Raw genomic sequence first — 24,674 nt, forward strand, 5'->3', positions numbered from 1 at the left:
AAAAGTTCCCTCTATTTACTAGTAAATACCAGACTTAACAGGTAAAATACAGGTAAATATCAGACTCACATTTCAGAGACAAAGTTTAATTGTTAAAACAAAAACATCTCCCTATGTTTATATAAACCTTCAATTAAAAGTGGGAAAACCAGGATTACACATACATACATAGAATCATGACGAATGTAAACAATATTAACTTGAATTGATTGACAAAATTCGAACGAAGTGACAAACCAGTAGAATAATTCAACACTAAACATTTGCAGTTCTAAGTGTATTTTTTACAATAGCATTGTAAAAAGTTTTAACTTAATAGTATAAATCGTGTTAATGTGCAGAAAAAAGTCAACCAATTGTGTAACTGGATTCAGTGCTGTTTGAGTAAACTCCCAAGATTTCATATATATGCTTCACAGAAATATTTAACGAACAGAAAATGGAAATCACAAGTCATAATAATAGCATTAAGAGACGCTGTCAAGACGCCTGTTTATTGATTTGTTGAAGTTTGAAACAATTCTGGAAATTGAAGAAACTTCCAATCTACTCATGGATCTTGATTCCCTGTACTGCACATGGTAGAACCTCTCGACGGTAGATTTTGCTTACTATTTCGATAATTTTGGTTTAGAGTAATTTTTGTAAACAATGTTTATTGAAGTGAGATTTTCCTAAGTCCTTGACTCAAATTCTGCCGATAAGAAGTTACTCCTTGAAACACGTGTACAGCATATTTACTTACATTGTTCAAAATAAAGGATGAGGGTCCATAAGGCATTGTTCCGTATACTGAAATAATTGGTAAAAAATTACCATAAATTCGGAAGAAAACTAAATAATAATGCAATTAATATTGTAAATTTTCAATTTTATGCTTCAAGTTCGTAATTTAAAAAGTAACGATTGAGAAATGAATGCACAAAAACCGCCTAGTAGGCTATTCTGTAAGTAAAGTAGAAATTTTTCCACTCTTCTGCCACTTATTTTATTGTGAGATCCAGCGTTAACCAAAAAAAGAATGAAACTGACAGTGTGCATTTTTTCATTCTTTCTACATGAAAAAGTATTTTTTATGTTAACGCTGGATCTCAATGTGCATTTAACAAAAAAAACTTTAAAAAATCACGCTTAAATTTGCTTCAAAAATGGCTAAGTCCAACTTTACCTGTACATGTATCATGTGATCTAGCTCACTGTCACATGATTAAGCACCTGGCCATCCGTGTAATATAAACTAAGACCCTAAATACACTGTAGCAAGTAGAGTAGATATATTAATAAAAGAGCTTCTATCTCATTTTATGCCAAGGAATGAAATAAAGTCTGAAATAATCTTTGATCGTATGTCGATTTTGATAAAGCCACTGCTATGGACATGCACTTACTTCGAACCGCGTCATTGTCCTTTAAGTGGGATTCTATAGATTTTAATAGTTTTCAATATTCGTTTGCGCTAATATCCGTATAAATCTCCTCCATAAAAGATTGTTCTACATTATGATTGATTTTACTTTTGCATTGAATGTAGTACAAAAATGAGATGCTTTAAATAAGCTCGTATAAGCATTAGTGTTTATATAGAAACCTGTAGCACGCCATCAAAAGATAATTTTATAATAAATGTCTCAACGCATTTCATTCCCTTATGCGATCCGGCAAAGTTGTACACACTGTTATAATATCAAGCGCGAATAAAGCCTTTTACTCACTCCTACTTTTATTTTGAAAGTAGGAAAATAAAAAGCCATTTGCTTTGTTTGCCTGTAAAAAAATTCAAGGCTTAGGATATTTATCTATTCAAATGATTAAGCACAGTTCTATGTAACGAAGTTCGTTCAAGACTGCTTTCTCTACCCGGGAAAAATCTTATATGTATATATGTGTGTGTTTACGATGTGTACATATCAAACATGTCCCTACGTGTATTCGATATTGCAAAGTTAATGTATGCAAAATGTTTGTTCAATTTTACGCATTTTTTGTGTATAAAATCCTGCTGCTGAAGTTTCTTGTATATAAAGTAAATTTTCCAACATTTCTTTCGTATTCAGTGTACACTTACACAATATAACAAACAATATGTAGATACTTGACTAAAATACCTGTATTCATATTAACAGTTGCAAATCCAGGGAGGCCAGGGGCCCCTGCCCCTCCCCCTTAGAAATAAAATGTTGAAAAATTGTGTGTGTTAAATCATGAAAAACACTCACTTCGTGACCCTCACTGATGATCCTGTGAAGGAATTTTTTGCCCTCCTCCCCCTTCTTACCTACAACTCTGGATCCGCCACTGATCAAAACTGTTTTCTGATGAAGAACTTTGATGCACCCCTCAGGAGGAACATGAATGTACATGTAAATTTTTCACTTTCATGTGTAAATATCTGTGCTTAATAGCCTACAGTACCTGTACGGGATAAACTTCCCATTTTATGGGGTATGGGGCAATGGGGAATGGGGCATGGGACATGGGGCAATGGGGCAATGGGGCATGGAGTATGGGGCATGGGGAATGGGGAATGGGGGATGGGGAACGGGGCAATGCGTAATGTGGCATTGGGAATGGGGTAAATGAATACGGCAATGGGAATGAGGCGAGGGAATAATTTTGACTGGTCAATCAAACAAATTTTTTTTTCCGCAAGCAACGTACATATTATAATTCTATGACAGCAATCAAAATAATTTTTAAACAAGTTTGTTTAGAGTACTTTTTAATTATTACATGTGTCGCAGTTCATTATTCATTGACATTTTGTTAAATATTAAATATTAATCGGAAGTACATTTGCTTTGATCGAAAATGTTCGCGCTCATACCATTTCTAAACGTAAATAATTCATGAAAATTAATACTGAAATAATTTTGTGTCGGAAACACTCGTATGATTTCAATATTGACGAATTATATTCATTGCGCTTCTAAAAAATAATAATAAAATGTTGATTCCCTTTCAATTGGAAGAAATATGTCATTCGTCGCAACCTCGAAAAGGATAATAATATTGCAGTTTTCAATATTTTATACAAGAATTTTAGATCATTAAACTTTTTCGCACCCATACAATCATATTTTACAATAATTTTAGACTAAAAGGTATATTAAAAGTGTTATCACACTTACACTTTGCAAAAAATGTCTTTTTGCAGATTTTTTGACTGAAATATCAGTGTCGCAACCACCAACCGGATACTTATATTGCCATTTCTAATATTTTGAACAATAATTTTAGCCCATTATTGAAATTAAAATTGTTCACACCCTTACTATCTGCAGAAATATGTCATTTTTGGGAAATTTGACTGAAATTGATGTGCGAAAGCATCACATATGATACTTTTTTTGACATTTTTTACATTTTAAACAATAATATAAGACCATTAAAGATATTTTAAGTGTTTTTTATTTTGCCATAAATATCTCATTTTCAAGAATGTGATCTGAAATATGTGTATCACAGCCATCAACATAAAAATGATAAAGACAATTTTAACATTTTTTACAATAAGTTTAGACTAATGATATATTAAAAGTGTTATCACACTTACAATTTGCAGAATATGTCATTTTGAAGATTTTTTACTAAAATATGAGTGTCACAACCTCCAACCAAATACTAATATTGCCATTTTTAATATTTTTAACAATAATTTTGGACCATTTTTGAAGTTGAAATTGTTCGCACACATACAATCAGCAGAGATATGTCATTTTTGGGCTACTTGACTTTCCTTTTCATCCCCATCATTACGACTGATGAATAGCGAAAATTTCGAAAGCTGCAGGTTTTAAGCTCCCATCGGGAGACGGACAAGACCGTTGGCGGTTACGAAATGTATGATGAAATGTTGGGAGGCTCCAGCCGAAACAGCCAAAAGCGGGAGAGTTAATACCTACATAGATGTATTTATTTCAAACTTTCTCATATTAATTTAGTACTATTCGTAATCATAAATTCTTATGAAAAAGTTCCACTTTTACTTTTCTCATGTATATATTTTAAACCTTGTTATAGGAATTGTAATGCAAGTTTGTCAACAATGATTAATTTTGTACGTGCTTATTATATTTCAGCTATTGCACTCAGAAAACATTTAATACATTGCTCGGTGATCTGTCGGTTGTCTGTCTGTCTGTCTGTCCTTAAGCATGAGAAATATTATTGAGTTTTAACTGGTTCTGAAGATATATAGAGTCACTCATGCAGTGTTATCACGTAGTTGACGAGAAAACGGTAACATATTATGTGTATATCTGCCTCATCTCTGTTGATTCTGTTTTCAGCGGAACATACTCGGAGGCGCGACGATCATCGAATTTATACAAGTTTGATTCAAGTAAAACGCTATTTTACGGAACGGGAGACAAAAATGATTTACTGCCTAAAGTTTTATAAAATGTAGAAGTAAAGATACAAATGCAGGTATTCTTTACAGGGCTAAGTGCGCGACTGCACCAATTCGAAACTATCCATCGAATTATTACACGGGCATTAGAGATAAATGTATATATATATGCCTCCTTAATTTAAAGCTTCAATACTTAATTCATGCGCAGATATAAGCGCTAACATTTTTCTGGTCGATTCTAGAATGCTTAACCATAAAATATTAACGTTACATGTATGATATGGTAAATTATTGTGTTATCGGAAGTCCTTTCATCTTACATAATAATTGGAAAAAAACACACGCACACAACAGATTAACAATAAACAGACGAGAAAATAAATCCTTCATATTTGTATGCTATGGCGAAGTTTTTCCACTCTATATGTCCAGCTGATAGCGTAAAACATAACACTAATGTGTAATTGTTTGTAACGTTATTCAACATACACTCATTGATTTAAACTTTGTTTATTTCATTTATAAATGAAAATAAATCCCCTTTGATTTGTATAAAATCAAAGATGAATTAAATTGTTTTAATTTTTTTTAAAAATGGAACAATTTTGAGTTTATTAAAGGGAGATAATTTTATTTCTTATAGTAGGCGCTACAGCGTCTTATGTATCCTCATCATTTGATCAATTATTTTATTTTGGTACTTATTTGTTATTTTTTGTATTGCAGATGATATCACCAAAAACGTTATCTTAACTCAATGTTCAAAAGCAATTAATTTTTATTACTATAATTATTGTTCTAAAGATTATTTTAGAAAGCAAAAACGGAACAAACATTTCATAGTCTGCAAACTGCAACCGGGCTCTAAAATTGTAATACTAGTTACATTCCTTGTGCTTTTTGCACTTACTATTTTCCTTGTGAGTCGATAAAGCCGTGTTCAGTAACTGATATGCATAAATAAGTGCAAAAAAAGAACAAACTTTGATTGACATTTTTTTACATAACTTTAGATATACTCACCACTAAAAGATATTTTATCATCACTATTTTTGTCGGCATTATTGAAATGTTCTTTTGTATCATTTTCTGTCATTTGATACCCAGGTAAACTGAGCTTATAGAGCCGTTATCGTTGACGTCATATTTCTTGAAGTTTTTTAAATGCATTGCTTTAAATTTGTCTAGTTTCATTAGCTGAGCATTCATTAGTTTTTTCATATTCGTCGTATTCAATATAACCGCTACCTGTAAATCAATAAACATACTTTTTATTGTGTCCAAAAAAAATCCTGTGCATTGTAGGTAATCGAATGACTTGTGAATATATCGTTTGTTCCTGATTTTACTCACTATTTCCATCGCAGAAATGGAGTAAAAAATGTACTAAATTTGCACTTATAATCCATCCGTACCCTACATTCACTTGAATTTGCAAACCATTACTGCTATATGTCTATGTCTTCTTAGTGCAATTTTTGTATATTAAATGTGCATACATGTTATTGGTATGGTGGGATATTTAAGAAAGCAGACATATACCAGACTGTTAACGATTCATATGTTACCAATCGTCATTATCTACTCCATCTACCATTTTTTGAGCTTCCTCTTTCGTGAACATAATAATCATTTTACCACCTCTGACAAACTCTTCTGCTGACAATCGGTTGTCTTTGTTCTTATCAAGTTTTCCAAACGAACGCCTTATCTCTGAAATTAAATTAGAGGATGTCAATATAATTGCATAGGTTAATTGTTGAACCGCAAACACGCTTCTAAATGAGAAAAGTAATTGCCAAAAAGAAGCTACGTTGTCCTACTTGGATATATTAGTTACTTTTTGGTTAACTTTTGGTAAAATCTAACGCAAATGCCGTAGATTTGACTCGTTCAGTCTAATTTATACGTAGAATTCCTAAATACTGCATTTGAGATAAGTGTGACACCATCAAATGAAATGTTATCTACTCAAAAATAATATTGTAGTAACCTCATATCTTGAACTTCTATAAAAGATCGTTGGAAAAGGAAAACTAATTACTAAACAATACAACAAACGCCTATTCGTTTCGTCAACTTCCCTTTTATTGTTACAACATCCCTTTAACACCTTCAGTATGATGTTTTCACTTTCAAAACTCATACACGGACTTTTTATTTCTTACATTTTTTACAATTACTTGAAAAGTTTTATGTTAAAGATTAACGTTATTACTACAAAAGTTTAGGTGTTGTGGACTCGTTGATCGTTATGGTACATATTTATCTGTCTACACCATGAAATTGGTTTGTTTACTGTGTTATAGTTTTCCTCTTTCGTATTCACAGGACGAGGCATTTTATGAGCGCCAACGACCTTTAAAAGAAAAGCAGAGGACGCTTGCCTTATTAATACACCTGGTCCATGCTCCCAGTTTTTAGTGAAATCCATTCATTTACTGTTGTTTCTATGTGTTTGTTGCTTATGTGCCCATTTATGTCCTTTGGTAAGTTCTATTTTTTCCGTGTAGTCTTGATTGTTTTCTTTCGTCTAGTTTGGAGTATGCTCTTTGTTTCGCGTCTATTTTTTGTATGTCTAGTCTTGGTCATGTTATTTGTCATGAGTCTATTTCTGTCGTCTAGTCTGAACTATTGTGTGTCTATTTCTTTCGTCTAGTTTGAATTAACTCCTTTGTTATGTATAACAAGAATAGGTATAGTGCATATGTTAAAGAGACAAACACCCTATGAAAATGTCAGCCCAAGGTCGTATAATCTGAATTGTGCTCTTTGTTATGTGCCCATTTGTTTCGTCTATTCTGGATTATTCTCTTTGTTATGTGCCCATTTTTTCCGCCTAGTCTGGATTGTGTTCTTTGCTATGTGCCCACTTATTTCGTCTAGACTGGATTGTGCTCTTTGTTATGCGTCTATTTTTTTCCGTCTAGACTGGATTGTGCTCTTTCTTATGTGCCCATTTCTTTCGTCTAGTATGGATTATGCTCCATGTTACATGTATGTGTCTATTTCTTTCGTCTAGTTTGGAGTATTTCCTTTGTTATGTATAACGATAATAGGTATGGTTCATATTTTAAAGAGACGAACACCCTACCGTGATGAAATTGTCAGCCCATGGTCACACTTTGGTCTTCAATGAAAGACGAGGAAATCCTCATACCACAGGCTGTAACTGGCCCCAAAACATCATTATGCAAAGGTACAACGAAATAATTGACCCTATATACTTACGTAACATAAAAAATAAAATGAAGGTGGAAACGAAAACAAGGCATACAGAGGCCAGAAATTCTTGACTTTGGACAGGCGCAAAAATGCGACGGGGTTAAATACTTTGGCGCGATCACAACCATACCTCTTTAAAATTTGGCTACTGTGAAAACAATATTACACAATTTAACACACCGTTTTTATTACCGTTTGCAGTCTTGTTCCCTTTATCACATCGCAAAAAAATATTATATGCACTAATACTATTTAAGATTATAATATAAATTACATGTACCACACATATTTTCACTGGAACATTTCTCCATGGTTGACATTACAAGTCTGTTTAACAAGTCAAATGATCTGCAACAGAATGAACATTGAAAAAAAATTGTATACATATAATTTTCTCTCTTAGAAAAATCTGGGGTTTACAGATGTTTGCGAGGTGGCAGTATATTTGTTGTGTGTGTGATGAAAATGTTCCTTTGGACACTTCACTGATTCCTTTGAACACTTCGCTAATTGCAAGTAACAATTCAGGGCGTTTCCAAAATAGACTTTTTTGTAAATAAATGGTGATTGTTGCTACATGTAGCCATTCTTAACAATCATTTCTTTTAATCTGTTTGCGATTGTCCTCTTGCTTACACTACTTTTCCAGTGATTTGTTTTTAATTCTCATTACTTTTTACATTGACTGTTGTATTTAATGGAATTCATTACATTTTATATCGATCTCTATGAGCTATTACCTGTCCATAATTTTTACATTGATCGCTGTGTTTTATTGCGGATTTATACGCTCCCGAAGGTGCGTCGTAAATGGCTGTATTATCAGGTACGATTGATTGATTGATTGTTTGGGTTTAACGCCCGAGCAGCAATATTTCAGCTATATTCAGGCGATGATCATGAAAAAAGGAATGGAACACAAGGATAATAGGGTCGATAACTTTTGATTGCCACAAGATAAAAGGGAGGGATGGGTAGGGTCGGGCAATTTAGCCACCTACGGCGGAGCGCAAAGGTTCCTACTCCTATCGAATACCACAGCATGGTTCTTTAACGTGCAAGGAAGGTGGCATCTTTCCCAACACGGTGCACCACTATGGTTTGCGGTCAGGTTTTCCGTATTATAGCCTGACAACCCCAGCATGTAACATGCCAGGGGTACCCCATTCCACCACCTGGGGTACACATCCCAGTTGCTCTGTGGGCATAGCGCCTAGCCCCCAGCTAGGTTTCTGAGCACTATTTAGTCGCCTTTTACGACAAGCTTAGCGCTGCAGCAAGCCTATTCTTTTGACACCCGGACCTGCACGGGGCTATTTTTAGGTACGAGAACACAATTGATTCACTTTTGTTTTCGTTTTATGCGAATATAGTTTTAACTTTGGTAGTAGATACCTTCCATATTTTTTCATATTTTTACAGGAAACGTATTTGCTGAAGTCTTGCCACTAATTGGTAGAAAATAGGTTAAAATTACATGGGATTTTATTCATTAATCAATTCTGACTAAAAGGTTTGATTTGGTTCAGTGGAAGAAGGTTAAAATTTATGACTTTTAACTCAGCTCATTTTTCATATTTACCCCATCTCCGGGGTAATATGTATTAACTTCAGAGAATGATGGTAAATTCTCTACAATACATATATATAATCCTGTTTGTACATATCTTTAGGCCAGAGAAGTTTTATTCAGTTTGTGTCGGTGGAATTTTTTTTAATCTGTTCAATTGTGTATATTGAAATGCACTTGAAAATTAATTGTGGTCTCGTGCCATCAACTGAGTTCTGCATACTTATGGGCAGAAAAGCATCAATATCCGGTTTGTGCATGTAAATTCGGGAGCGTAAAAACTGTATAATGGTAGCTTCATTTTTCGTATAGTTGGTAAGTGCGATTGAAGACCACACCAGTCTAGGAAACATAAACTAGCTTCGATGATTAAATACAAATAGAATCTGAGCTTTTTCTAAGACAGGGATGGTCAAAGCATGGCACCAGAATGTTGACGAAAATAACGTAATCAATACCTGACAATTCGACCCAAAAACTTTTCAGATCATGACAACCCACAGTTCATAACAAAATCTGGACATTTTGGCCCATATATATTTCAGACCATGAAAATAGGAGAATGCATACCGAATAAAAACCAAATATGATTACACACTGTACCAATTACAAAACAAAATCATGAAAGGCTTTGGGTGTTTTAATTCATATGTTTCGTCCGGAGCGTTTAGGGTTTCACCTTCGTCATATTACTTTTTACATTCTGAAGAGTATACTTTTGAAATATGTTTTGTAAAAATTTTTTTAAAAAAACTATATATATTGAACAACTTCAAAATGGATGTCTGGGACCAAAATCGCGTGGTGAAACTATGAAATACTGTTGAGAAACTTGCACATAGTTCGTATGTTGAAAAAAATAGTAATCTACGGAACAATCGGATACATATCTGAGTGAATTTTATCCATAGGACAATCGAAAATATTAATGAGTGAATTTTATCCACAGGACAATCGGATATATTACTGAATGAATTTTATCGTCTGTTAATTTGTTGTTTCAGTCCATTTTTGACCTTACATTAAAGGGGAGGTTAAGGTCTTATAAAACTAGTTTAACCCAACCGCAGACACGCGCATGTCCACAATCAGGATATGCTGGTCATTAATGAGTTTCGTGACATCATTTGACTTTTAATTATTTTTAAGTATTTTACCATATCTGTTCCGTTTAGTTTCGACTTACTGGTTTGACTACCTACCAAACATAACGCCTTCCAGTTACAATCAGTTACTCATTTGACAATAATCAAAGTGGCTAAGTCATAGATCTTACTACAAGAAATTACTTTAATTTAAAGTTTAGCTGTCCATTTCTCTCTAGAAATGGGCAGGTAAGATTTGTTTTGTCCTCTACCGGAAGTGGATTTCTTTGATAATGATTTTTTTTTCTAATCATCACGCGGTCAAATGTTTAGTTTAGGGTTGGTTGAGAAAAAAATTAAAGTTATTTTTGATAAGGCAAAGCTAATCAAATGGGCTCATTCAGAGACCATATATATGTCCTTCACATTCTAAAGTACAAAACCAAATTAGGATGTGTAATTATCAAGTTTACTTTGCGTAATCATCACTTACATATTATAAATACAGGGAACGGAAGGACAAAGGTATTAAACACTGTAAAAGGGCACATTTTTATTATTTCTTTATATTCACATGAAATTGATTTATGAAGAAAAGAATCTAATATTTTCAAATATACGTGTGCTCAAAATAGTTGTTTGCAATGGCACAATCAATATATGAGAGGGCAACATTAAGAAGGAATAGAGAAAAATGCGTATAACAAGGTTTGGGCAAATAATGAGTCAAGTCATGTCCATGAATAATTACCGAAAGAATAATCAATCGCACCAAGGCTATAACGGTAATTAGAAGAATGTAATCCAGGGACAAAGACCAGACATGGAGAACAGACATATACATCAAAGAACTTAAAGTAACTAAAATAATACATTCAAAGTAACAAAAGCAAATAAGCAACTCGGTAGGTCCTTTGCTTTTCTAGAAACACCCGCCGAGTTGCTCATAAAAAGTCAAGTCCGGGGTAGACGAAAGAGGAAAGAAAAAATATGACATGTTGAACAAATCAGTTTTCATAGCGGAGATGGATACACCGTAACGATCCACGAGTTCATGATGACTTCAACCCTGCTCCAAACGCCTATTTGTTAGAATTCTAGCGCGATACAAAAAGTATGCGTAGTTCGGCAAGTTCTGGCATAACGTATGAGTTGTGATATGAACATTCATACGCAGGTGCTGAAGGGGTGTTGCCACAGATGAAGGGAAAATTGACAATACTGAATGAAAATTTATCACGTTTATCGTGAAGTTTGGTCAGTAGTTTTCCTTTACAATCGATTTCTAAGTGTAGGTAAAGATATGAACATATGCTTGCAATTTATCAACAAAATAATGCATAACGGCACATTTCAAAGCATCAGGGTGGTATTACTGTTTCTTTATGTTGGAAATATCTGTAAGTTTTTTAGTCTAGTATACTTAATTAAATAAAATGGGTCTTTTTAAATAGGTACACCAATATTCTTACGCAGGTCCGTCTGTGATAAATGTTGATATTTTCGATTGAACTCATTTTTTTCTGGATTTGATTTCTTCTGAAATTTTCTAGCAAATCTTTCTCCCTACGATTTATTGCTTTGTGAAATCAAGTTAAAGGTCAAATTTAAAATTTTCAACAAATAATTTATGAATGAAGCATGTTTTTTGGTTGCTTTAATCTAATTCTGTCGATTTCGGGTGTTTTTCTGCTATTTCCAAGTTGTCTGGTGCGCTTGCATTGATTGATTCGACCTTATGTCAATGTTGATCATTGATATGTCTTCGTGTTGTTATGTTGTTATGTGACTTTTGCAAAATCATGGTCAAAACACACAATTTTTTACATTACATTATCTGAAATGTATTCATTTAATTTTTAAATGTCAGAAATCCGAGGCATGGTCTCATCACCTAATTACGCGAATCATGTGATTACTATCCATATTAAGAAAATTATGACACACTTAAAAGACATTGGTCCTTATGTACTTTCTGGAGAAAAGCTCTCCATTAATGAGATTGAAACCAAAAAAAAAACATCTTTAAGAATGTATTTTTAATTTGCTGTCATGCTATATTAACCCCACAAGCAGACTGGACTAGACTTGTAATGATTTTTGGGATTATTTTTTTTTTGATATTCCAAAAGTGTTCATGGATTCTTGGAGTTATAGTTTTCTGCATAGGACAATTTTTGTGTTTTCAGTCCTTTTTGTTTCATTTTTGGATTCGATCATCTTATGTGATTATTTCTTAGGTTTAACTTTTGTTCCGGATTAAAGATAACCAGTATCGTCATAAGTTCCAGTAAATACAATTTGACACAGTTCGCAAAAACAGGTACTCAAAACAAAATTTTGAGCATGCCCTAGTGCAGATAGAAGTCTGTAATAAAAACTCGGTAAAATTTCTTGAAATTTACTACTTTTATTCTGAAATGAACCGTCCATTTATTTCTATAATCGTTTATAAAGGTAGAAGCGAAATATTCGAACATGAAAATTACGTGTGCGAAAATAGGTGACTCTGGTATAGATTGATAGATAGATAGATAGATATTTCATACTAAGTGCAGCTTGGCATAACATAACATCACATTCATACATAGTCATGACACTAAATATATTTTTTAGTTCTTTACCAACCAGACTTTAGACGCTTATGATGCATTTTATTACAGTTATACTAATAGATTTGAGATCTTTTTTAACTTTCAATTTTGAGGCTAAAATTATTTATTTTATCTACACACAATCATCTTTTGTTCTAAACCGAATACATCTAAGAGTTTTGGAAAGTTGAAAATCATAGTTATCTTTCTTTGTATTAAATAGAAATTTGTTTGTTTGGTTAAGATAACGTACAAATTATTTATTTATACCATACTTCGGACTTGAAGCAAATTTGAAAAAGAAAAACATAAAGTTAATCACTTGATTTGAGAATAATAGTTCCAATGTATTACTTTAAAAAGTAAAAAAAAAACAATAAATGAGGGTATTTACTTAGTTCAAGAATAATATTTCCAATATATCATTTTATATCTATAACATACATGTCATTCAACAAAAATAAATTTCACAATTCTTTCATCATTCATATTCAGCATGCACTCTATAGATGAACATATACAACAGTGTACTCATAATTTCAAAAAGATAATTATCAAGAGTTAAATTACGCCATTTGTAATGTGCATCTAGTTTTATTATGATAGACCTTAAATAGAATAGTAGTATAATATTTTCTATAAACAATCTTGTTTTTGTTCTTATCGAATATAACAAAAACTTTTGAAAGGTTATTAATCTTAATATTTTATTAACAAAAGAAAAAGTAGAAAATAAGAGCTATCTTTCTTGCATTGATAAAGATTTGAGTGAGATGTTGTAAATAAACTTGTTGCAAATTTGAAAAGGAATCAATAATAAATAAGGGTATTCACTAAATTACAAGTAGTATTTCCAATGTGTCACTATATCTATTACATACATGTTATACAAACGAAAATAAATTTCACACTTCTTTCATCATTTGTATTTGCACCCTATAGATGAACATATGCAACAATGTACTAATAATTTCAACAAAAATGTATATCAACAGTTAAAGTTTCGCCATTTGTATTTTTCTGCACATGTACGTCTAGTTTTTTTTTGGTTTTTTGTTGTAGTCGAACAAAGCAAAGATTTTTAATAAGTTATTAATCAAAATATTTTATCACCAAAAGAAAAAGTTGAAAATCGGATTTATCTTTTTTGCATTAAATAAGATTTGAGTAAATAAACTTGAGGCAAATTTAAAAAAGAATAATAAAAAGTAATAAATAGGTGTATTCACTGAATTTGAGAGTTATATTTTCAAACAAAAATAAAAGTAAAATTAATTAAATTCAACATTCAGAAATATGGTTTGGAGTAAAAGGAAATAATTCAATAATATATTCTTCAACTAAGAACACAATATATAGTGGAATGGCCCACTTACAGAATATATGATCACAGGTCCTGAAACAATAATATCATATTTATAAACTAATAGATATAAGGACTGTTTATACAAGACTGCTTGTTTAAAGCTGAAATAAGCTAGTTTGCTACATCACAGGCTACATATGGCGTTGTTAACAGTATTTTGAACAGTTCATCCATGTCACATTCATCTTATTGAATGTTAATTTTATCTTCAATGGTATTAATCATTGCCTGTCGCTCTCCGTGCGGTAAGTTGAGCATAGCAATTGAAAGTGCGTTTCATCCTCGACTTCACCATTTGAACATGTCTTACAATGTCTTTCTTGTAGGGGTTTGCTGTGATATATTCCTGTCTCTATTTCGACTCCTAAGTTTTGAGATGGTGGTGCGTTGTACTAATGACATATTTTTGCCAAGGATTTTTTCCTGTGAAAAGTCATCGTTTAGCTTAATGTATGTCCAAAGTTTTGGCATGGCAGCCACGTCAGTTTTCCATTTCTTTGAACATATCCCTAGAAGTTTTTTTTCCTTTACAATATTCAGAAAGGTTTTTTGTTCACTTATGCCAAGAGTGTTACTTTCTACAAAGTGTTCTGTCAAGTCAAATTTATCAAGAATTACCTTCATCTCAGATGCCCAGCTGTTTTTGTGGCGATTCTGTTTGTCCCATGAAAAGATCTTTTTTCGGAATTCTACTCCCAGGCATTTTAATAACTCTCAATCATAATCGTACCATGTTCAATTGACGTCTGAGTTTCGCATCCAACCAACCAATTTACAGCAGGTTTTCTACAAGGCATTATTTTGGTCTCTTCGGGATTCACTTCCAGTCGCCATAAGGTAGACCAGTTGTAAAGTGTTTTCACTATCTTTTGTAAATCATCTTATGTTTCTGCAATGAGTGTAATATCATCTGCATACAATAAAATGCTTAGTTGTTCATAAGAGTTAATTTTAAATTCAAGTTTCAGAGTCTTGATATCAAGAACGAGATCGTTAAAAAAAGCAAATAGTAACGTTTCAAGACTGTGAACCAGTCGGTTGCGATATAATCTATTTTCACAAAGCTCTTAAGATTGTTGTACATGCACTTAATGACTGTGTAAATTTTCCCCGTCACACCAATACTCAGAAGTTCGCCAGAATCAACATAGCAAAGAAATGTAGGCAGGTTATTGTTTTTTTTTTTATTATTTCTTTCTCGTAAAGACTGTATATAGAGTGTATATATGGTCAACACACGCGTAGCTTTCTCAGTTATTCTTGTACATATTATGCTCTTAAATATCTTTACCACAGTAAACATGAGACTTGTAGATCGATAGCTAAGGGAATCTCGATATTCATTTCTTTTTTTCAGAATTGGGTATATGATGCTTAGGTCCCACGTCCTAATAACAGTTCCACTTTCGAAGCACTTCTGAAATAGTTTCAATATTAATTCCTTTATTCTTTCACATTACAAGATTACATTTGGTAAATTATCTTTCCCTGTGCTTTTGTTTGCTTTTGCTGATTTAAGAGCCCTGTTAAGTTCCTCTATACTTATTTCTGTAATTAATACTTAAACAGTTTGATCACTGTATGATTTTGTGTCATGTTATCATCATTCTCTGTGGTCATGTTCTCCATTTGATCCTCATAATCTTTAAGGAGCTTACGAATATTTTCATGTAAAGCATCACTAGCTTCGTTTAGTTGTATTTTGCCTTTTAATAATTCAGAGAATCATCTTTCCATTTGCTCAGTATAATTTCATGTTCATATGAAGTTAACCCATACTCCAATTTTACACAGTCTATAGCTTGCTTTTCAGTTTTGGGCCAAATTTATTTATCTCCTCCCAGTATATGAAATATATAAAATACATTACATAGGTGAGATGACCGTAGCGAAGAATCTTCTTTTTCAAAGGCCAATTACACATGCAACAAGAGATGTCCGAAACAAACAAAAGAATCGTGGTGATAGTTGGTGTCAGGAGCAGTAAATTCATTGAAAATACCACCTACATAAACTTTGTTGTTTATTTCTTTGCAGAATTTTTACAGGGACCATAGCTTTATGTATATTTTTAATTAACATTTTGAATCCCGGTGGGGTGTTTCTTTGACATAATCACCATTTTCATTCTCGTTATATTTTCACACTCTGACAGTTCCTTTCGTTACACCTAGACATACTTTCTGGTGTCGTGTCCTTCACTACATGCTAGTAGAGTGGTTGCTAAAGATGTTGCATTTATAAGGTTTAGACACGTGTGTTCATCAAAGTTACATGGATGTTGTTGTTTACTTGAAAACATTTTGCTACATCCTTCAAGTGTATCATGGTAAACGATTTTTTGTTGTCAAGCAATTTAACGTGGACTGGGGCAAGATGGGCGTCAAGAATGAAGGTCAAGTAAAGGTGCCTAAAATTAACAAAATATATACATGTATAATAATGTATTTGTATGTTACTAGTATATAGGGGCAACTCTTCCTCTGCACCTGTGTATTATGATGTTAATTATGTTTTTGCGCCAGCTGCAGCCTCCTGTGGTATGAGGGCTTCCTCGTCGTTCATTGAAGTGGCCTTGGACTGACATTTTTTATCTCGGTGGAGCTGTTTTCATTCCCATCATCATACCTACCCTCGTTAAATGTATAATGTACTTATTACAATTAACTTCAGTTTCAAAACTGTTGGATTACTAGTAATTTGTATTGTCGATGAGATGAATTCCCCTCTTGCAGATAAAATGTGCAAAAAAGGGCGGAATGAGCAAACGAAGCACATATTTGGTCGTTCCCTCCACGAGATTCGAACTCGTACCGCTGAGACATATATGGCAACACCGCCTGCACTTAGTCCAGCCCCTAGACTACTCGACCAGCTAGGCTGTATAAAATATCTTTCGTTGGCCGGGTCATTCCCCTCGTAGGAGTAATCTAGGGCTGTAACTTAGTACACGATGTATGGTAGTCCCAAATATATGAATTCCAAGTGAATGTGTACACTTAACATTTTAAGCAAAACTTGAACTTCCGGTTAAAAGTTGATTCTTTTCATCATATTGTTAGCAATCTGTTTGCTAATGTGTTTATTGAGTAAACTAATTAAATAGCATGTTGTCTTTCAACCACATATCTTTGAATTGGAGGTTTACCCGTACAAAGCATAAAATTAAAGAGCATAGACTAGACTAAGATAACACGACGTAAGCATATTGAGATGATCGTAACAGCCGTTACAGTCATTAGCTTCACCCCAGTGATATATGTAGGGAGTCTGAAACAATGCGTTACGATGTCCTATAAATGTCGGGAATCTGAAACAGTACGTTACGATGTCCTATAAATGTAGAGAGTTTGAAACGGAACGCCGGTGATGTCTTATATATGTAGGATGTCTGGGACATGAAATACTCAAAATCCATCTGTCATATATTTTGAACTTATTCAATAGTGATTGTTTGAACTTTAAACGCAGAGAAAGAGCTGGTGTTCTAAGGTGTGTGCTTTGCAATCCTACTAGACGACACCCATAACATCAATGAATTTAACGCCTTTGTTAACCATTAACAAACAGTTCCGTCCATCACTGGTATATTAATAGCTTAACGTAGTGGAATTAACACATTAAAATTAAGAATATTAATATTGGTTACCATTTATTTCCTTGTTTTTGCACACACACATAATAAATAAAATACATGCGTTTAATACAATGCATTCATTTAACAACTTTTCATTGCTTGGAATACACAACCACCCATTTAATTATTTCAACACATTTTTATGCATTTATTTTAGAGATAGCAGTATTTTGTCGATTGTTCCCAGTGTAATAAATTTCGATAATTCACACTGTAAAATAAATTCGGTAATTTCACTTTCGTGCTTTCTCCCACCAAGACTTTGATATCAATTCGCCAATCACAGAATTTAAAATTCATATTGAAAATTATATAGAAAATCTATATAATAAATAGGATAATCAATTGATTGTCATGAATAACGTGTTTCAAGTAGTAACCGCTCGTCGGCATTATACAAATTATACAGCAAATACATAGAAACTAAATCCAAAAATAAATTGTACACAAGAAGTACTCAATACCCAAATACTTAGTATATAGAAATAGGAAGCCAAATCCAGCACAGACAAGTTTTACCAAGTGAAATACAATGAATAAAACTTCACAGTTTTAGAGTTTTTAGAAGTATGGAATTTTGTGATATTGTTAAGTTCGGTTAATAATATATGAAATAATTCGGGTTCATCTTCTATGGCAGTTGTTGAACACCATATTTAATTGGGTAAATTATTTATTAAAGAATCAAAGACCATTCATCTGCACAAAAGAGTTTCTTGGACAGATGTTGACTATTTAATCATACCACATATATATATAAAAATAAATTGTTACGTTTAAGTCTATTTTCAATAACTGAGATTGATTCTAAATCCTTGAACATGATAGTGTGAATCAAAATATTCTGTACTGAGTTAAAAAATGACTCAAATCTTTAATTAGGCTTATTCAAAAAGTTATATAACATTCAGGGAGGTAATAACACAGTTTATGTATCAACTATAAATAAAGATTACGATGAATAATATTATCTACAGAAAAAGTAATCTGCATTGAATGAATAACTCATTTGCTAGTTATGTTTGCCAAATGTTTGTCCACGTGAGTTCAAAATACATGGAAAAACTCTGATTAATCTCCTTTGATTTGTAAAAAAAAAATCAAATCATACTTAATTATTTTTTTCTTGGTTCAGAAATATAAGCGATTTAAAATTACTTGTATTTTGTCGTGAACAAATCTTACCGGTCAACTTCGAAAACGTTTAAAAAAAGGATTTTTTTTGTGAGTTTAGTTATTTATTCAGAAGTAAAATGTAATAAAAAAATATAGATTTTTTATTCCCTCGGTAGGACAGAAATCCTCTTATGAGCAATCGTATACATCACTGCCTACAATATGTCCTTACCGCCGGTAGCTTCAAAACAATCACATGTACTCTCATATTATTTTTTTACATTTCAAATAAAAACAGTATAGAATGTCATGATGAAACATGAAGAAACAAAAACACAAAAAACGACACTGGAATAGCACATATTTCCCAGATAAATGGAACATTCAATGTTTATATCCATTATCGTGAATGAAATTTATAGTAAATATCTCAAGGTGAAGAAACCAAACCCAGATTTTGATGTAACGTTTACTCCTAAATGAGCGTAAACAGGTAGTAGAATTACTAGTAGTTTGACATGGGAAAACGCATGCTTACGTGTCAAACAATTTTCGTGTGATAATTCTAATAAAAGACTGGTGACTCGTCTGACGCAGACTGGCTCATCAATAGACGACCAAGGTGCAGTTAGTTGTGGTAAGGTCGCGACTACGAGATACCTCTTTTACACATGTACAACCACACATTTACTGCGGAAAATACTTCCCAAGGAATGCTTAATCGCCATCTTCGTCATCATGAACCCGTGGATCGTTACGGTGTATCCAACTGCGCTATGAAAAGTGATTTGTTCAGCGTGTCATAGTTTTCCTTTCCTCTTTCGACTATCCCGGACTTGACTTTTTATGAGCAACTCGGCGGGTGTTTCTAGAAAAGCAGAGGACGCTTACCCTACCGGTGCACATGGTGCATGCTCCCAGTTTTTAGTGGAGTCCGAGTTGCTCATTTGCTTTTGTTACTTTGTATGTATGATGTTAGTTACTTTAAGTTCTTTGTTGTGTATGTCTGTTTTCCATGTCTGGTCTTTGTCCCTGGATTACATTCTTTTGATTACCGCTTTAACCTTGGTTCCCTTGATTACTCTTTCAAGATGCGATATTCTCGCTTTTTGATTTCCTAAAATAAAATTCCAGATATTAATTTTGGTAGGTCCGTGTTTGTTCTGGAAACAGTCTGTGAGGTATTGTTTTTATACTCTGAAAAGGTAGAAAAAATTTACACATTATGAAATGTTTCTGATAGACATTCAAACATACTTTTTAATAAATATGTTGTACCGTTTCATGTGTTGAGTACTACATCACCATTTAAAGGTCTTCTAGAAGTATGGGTTTACTCTATACACTAAGACTACTGCAATTGTACTTTTTTGCGCGTGCTACTAATTTTCACAAATTTCTCGGTCATGCACTATCCGCGAAAATAAGTATATCACACAACAGCAAGTCACAATAAATAACTTAAGAAAATACACAACTACACAGAGAATCTAAAGTTAATACGATTGACTCCATTTAATCTGGAAGAATGGCCTTAGTGTACCAGCAAGGCGAGAGTCCTCTACAATTTTCTCCCAACGAAAAACTTTATGTCATGAAAAAAGATTAATCAAAACGCACAGCTGTTTTCTCACATTGAATTACTCGCTGTTATATTATAATTATGTTTGTAGATTGTATTGATTCATGGTTAATATTAAATGAACATTCTTTATTCTGAATCCTCATATACTATCATATAGAATCATATGTTCGAATGAAAGTGAACTACTGCTAGCTAGTAGAAAAAAAGTTGAAAAACTTGTTGAACGTAAGTAATCTTAATTCTACAAATGCTTAAAATCTTAAATTCGATTTCGTCTACAATGGACTTGACTTTTTATGGACAACTCGGCGGGTGTTTCTAGAAAGGCAGAGGACGATTACCCTACCCCAAGTTTTAAGTGGAGTTCGAGTTGCTTATTTACTTTTATTATTTTGTATGTATTATGTATTATTTTGGTTATTATGTTATTGGTTGCGTGTGTGTGTTTTCAATGTCTGGTCGTTGTCCCTGGTTTACATTTTTTTTTTATTTCCGCTCAAATCTTGGTTCCCTTGATTACTTTTCAACATAATTTTGTAATATATGTGTTCATCGCAAATAGAATACTTTAGAAATATCAAATCATTTGTATACACTTGTCTTCCTGTATTGCGATTGCCTAACAGATTTATAAACACTTGTCTTTCTGGATTGTGATTGCCTAACAGATTTATATATACTTTTTCTTTCTGTATTGCGATTGCCTAACAGATTTATATATACTTTTTCTTTCTGTATTGTGATTGCCTAACAGATTTATAAACACTTGTCTTTCTGTATTGTGATTGCCTAACAGATGTTTATGCCTTTGTTTTTCTGGATTGTGATTGCCTAACAGATTTATATATACTTTTTCTTTCTGTATTGTGATTGCCTAACAGATTTATATACACTTTTTCTTTCTGTATTTTGATTGCCTAACAGATCTATATACACTTGTCTTTCTGTATTGTGATTGCCTAACAGATGTTTATGCCTTTGTCTTTCTCGATTGTGATTGCCTAACAGATTTATATACACTTTTTCTTTGTGTATTGTGATTGCCTAACAGATTTATATACACTTTTTCTTTCTGTATTTTGATTGCCTAACAGATTTATATACACTTGTCTTTCTGTATTGTGATAGCCTAACATGATGCTTACCCTATTTTTGCAACTGGCCCATGCTCCCAGTTTTTAGTGGAGTCCGAGTTGCTTATTTATTTTTGTAACTTTGTATGTATTATTTTGATTGTTTTATTTTTTGTTGATTTCTGTAGACGTAGAAAATAATAGCAGTGATAAGACCTATACTGCTACCACACTCTCCAAAGAAGAGATTGTAGAAAACCATAAATCTGTGCTATCCTCATTTGGTCTCTACCAAGGACGATGATTGTGATTTACCGTCAATTGTACTAGATTCCTAAACTCCACAAGAATCCATACAAACAACGTTTCATAGCTGAATCTGCAAAATGTACCACCGAACCTCTTTCAAAACTTTTCACTTCTATACTCACAACTGTCAAAGAGGGTCTGCAGTCCTACCACAGCACTTGTTATTCCCGTAGTGGTATTAATTCAATGTGAATCCTGATAAATTCGAAAGATCTTTTGGAGACAATCAGTTCAAGACTATTATCTGAATATAATAGCATTAAAACCTATGATTTTTCAACACTGTATACTTTTTAATAAATATGTTGTACCGTTTCATGTGTTGAGTACTACATCACCATTTAAAGGTCTTCTAGAAGTATGGGTTTACTCTATACACTAAGACTACTGCAATTGTACTTTTTTGCGCGTGCTACTAATTTTCACAAATTTCTCGGTCATGCACTATCCGCGAAAATAAGTATATCACACAACAGCAAGTCACAATAAATAACTTAAGAAAATACACAACTACACAGAGAATCTAAAGTTAATACGATTGACTCCATTTAATCTGGAAGAATGGCCTTAGTGTACCAGCAAGGCGAGAGTCCTCTACAATTTTCTCCCAACGAAAAACTTTATGTCATGAAAAAAGATTAATCAAAACGCACAGCTGTTTTCTCACATTGAATTACTCGCTGTTATATTATAATTATGTTTGTAGATTGTATTGATTCATGGTTAATATTAAATGAACATTCTTTATTCTGAATCCTCATATACTATCATATAGAATCATATGTTCGAATGAAAGTGAACTACTGCTAGCTAGTAGAAAAAAAGTTGAAAAACTTGTTGAACGTAAGTAATCTTAATTCTACAAATGCTTAAAATCTTAAATTCGATTTCGTCTACAATGGACTTGACTTTTTATGGACAACTCGGCGGGTGTTTCTAGAAAGGCAGAGGACGATTACCCTACCCCAAGTTTTAAGTGGAGTTCGAGTTGCTTATTTACTTTTATTATTTTGTATGTATTATGTATTATTTTGGTTATTATGTTATTGGTTGCGTGTGTGTGTTTTCAATGTCTGGTCGTTGTCCCTGGTTTACATTTTTTTTTTATTTCCGCTCAAATCTTGGTTCCCTTGATTACTTTTCAACATAATTTTGTAATATATGTGTTCATCGCAAATAGAATACTTTAGAAATATCAAATCATTTGTATACACTTGTCTTCCTGTATTGCGATTGCCTAACAGATTTATAAACACTTGTCTTTCTGGATTGTGATTGCCTAACAGATTTATATATACTTTTTCTTTCTGTATTGCGATTGCCTAACAGATTTATATATACTTTTTCTTTCTGTATTGTGATTGCCTAACAGATTTATAAACACTTGTCTTTCTGTATTGTGATTGCCTAACAGATGTTTATGCCTTTGTTTTTCTGGATTGTGATTGCCTAACAGATTTATATATACTTTTTCTTTCTGTATTGTGATTGCCTAACAGATTTATATACACTTTTTCTTTCTGTATTTTGATTGCCTAACAGATCTATATACACTTGTCTTTCTGTATTGTGATTGCCTAACAGATGTTTATGCCTTTGTCTTTCTCGATTGTGATTGCCTAACAGATTTATATACACTTTTTCTTTGTGTATTGTGATTGCCTAACAGATTTATATACACTTTTTCTTTCTGTATTTTGATTGCCTAACAGATTTATATACACTTGTCTTTCTGTATTGTGATAGCCTAACATGATGCTTACCCTATTTTTGCAACTGGCCCATGCTCCCAGTTTTTAGTGGAGTCCGAGTTGCTTATTTATTTTTGTAACTTTGTATGTATTATTTTGATTGTTTTATTTTTTGTTGATTTCTGTAGACGTAGAAAATAATAGCAGTGATAAGACCTATACTGCTACCACACTCTCCAAAGAAGAGATTGTAGAAAACCATAAATCTGTGCTATCCTCATTTGGTCTCTACCAAGGACGATGATTGTGATTTACCGTCAATTGTACTAGATTCCTAAACTCCACAAGAATCCATACAAACAACGTTTCATAGCTGAATCTGCAAAATGTACCACCGAACCTCTTTCAAAACTTTTCACTTCTATACTCACAACTGTCAAAGAGGGTCTGCAGTCCTACCACAGCACTTGTTATTCCCGTAGTGGTATTAATTCAATGTGAATCCTGATAAATTCGAAAGATCTTTTGGAGACAATCAGTTCAAGACTATTATCTGAATATAATAGCATTAAAACCTATGATTTTTCAACACTGTATACTTCTATTCCCCATTCTCAGTTAAAATCCCGACTTAAAAACATTATACGTCGTTGTTTTTCCAAAAAAGATGGTACACCTAGATACAAATATATAGTTCTTGGTAGAGATTCCTCATACTGTAAAAGAAATAATTCCAAATAGTCTTCCAAATATACAGAGGAAGATGTTTACAATATGCTGGAATTTTTAATCGACAACATGTTTGTCCAGTGTGGTGGACGTGTTTTTCAACAAACGGTCGGCATTCCAATGGAAACAAATTGTGCTCCTTTACTTGCTGACCTATTCCTTCACTCTTATGAGGCTGACTTTATAGCTGATCTGATCAGAAACAAAGAATATCGTTTGGCTAGCCCCTTCAATCTCAGTTTCCGCTATATAGATGACGTATTATCTTTAAACAATCCTAATTTCGGGGATTTGATACATCGCATCTACCCAAAAGAACTTGAGATAAATGATACTGCAG

At 32.9% G+C, this 24,674-nt stretch overlaps 1 pseudogene; it reads right to left on the reverse strand.

Moving 5' to 3' along the window:
* Positions 1-400: 400 nt before the first annotated feature.
* On the reverse strand, positions 401-16,496 carry LOC148597777 (uncharacterized; annotated as a pseudogene).
* Positions 16,497-24,674: the final 8,178 nt, after the last annotated feature.

The sequence above is a fragment of the Perna viridis genome, chromosome 14 (genome assembly GCF_037379345.1).
Source record: "Perna viridis isolate PV_CMFRI_1.1 ecotype Kerala chromosome 14, ASM3737934v1, whole genome shotgun sequence".
NCBI classification, from domain to species: domain Eukaryota; kingdom Metazoa; phylum Mollusca; class Bivalvia; order Mytilida; family Mytilidae; genus Perna; species Perna viridis.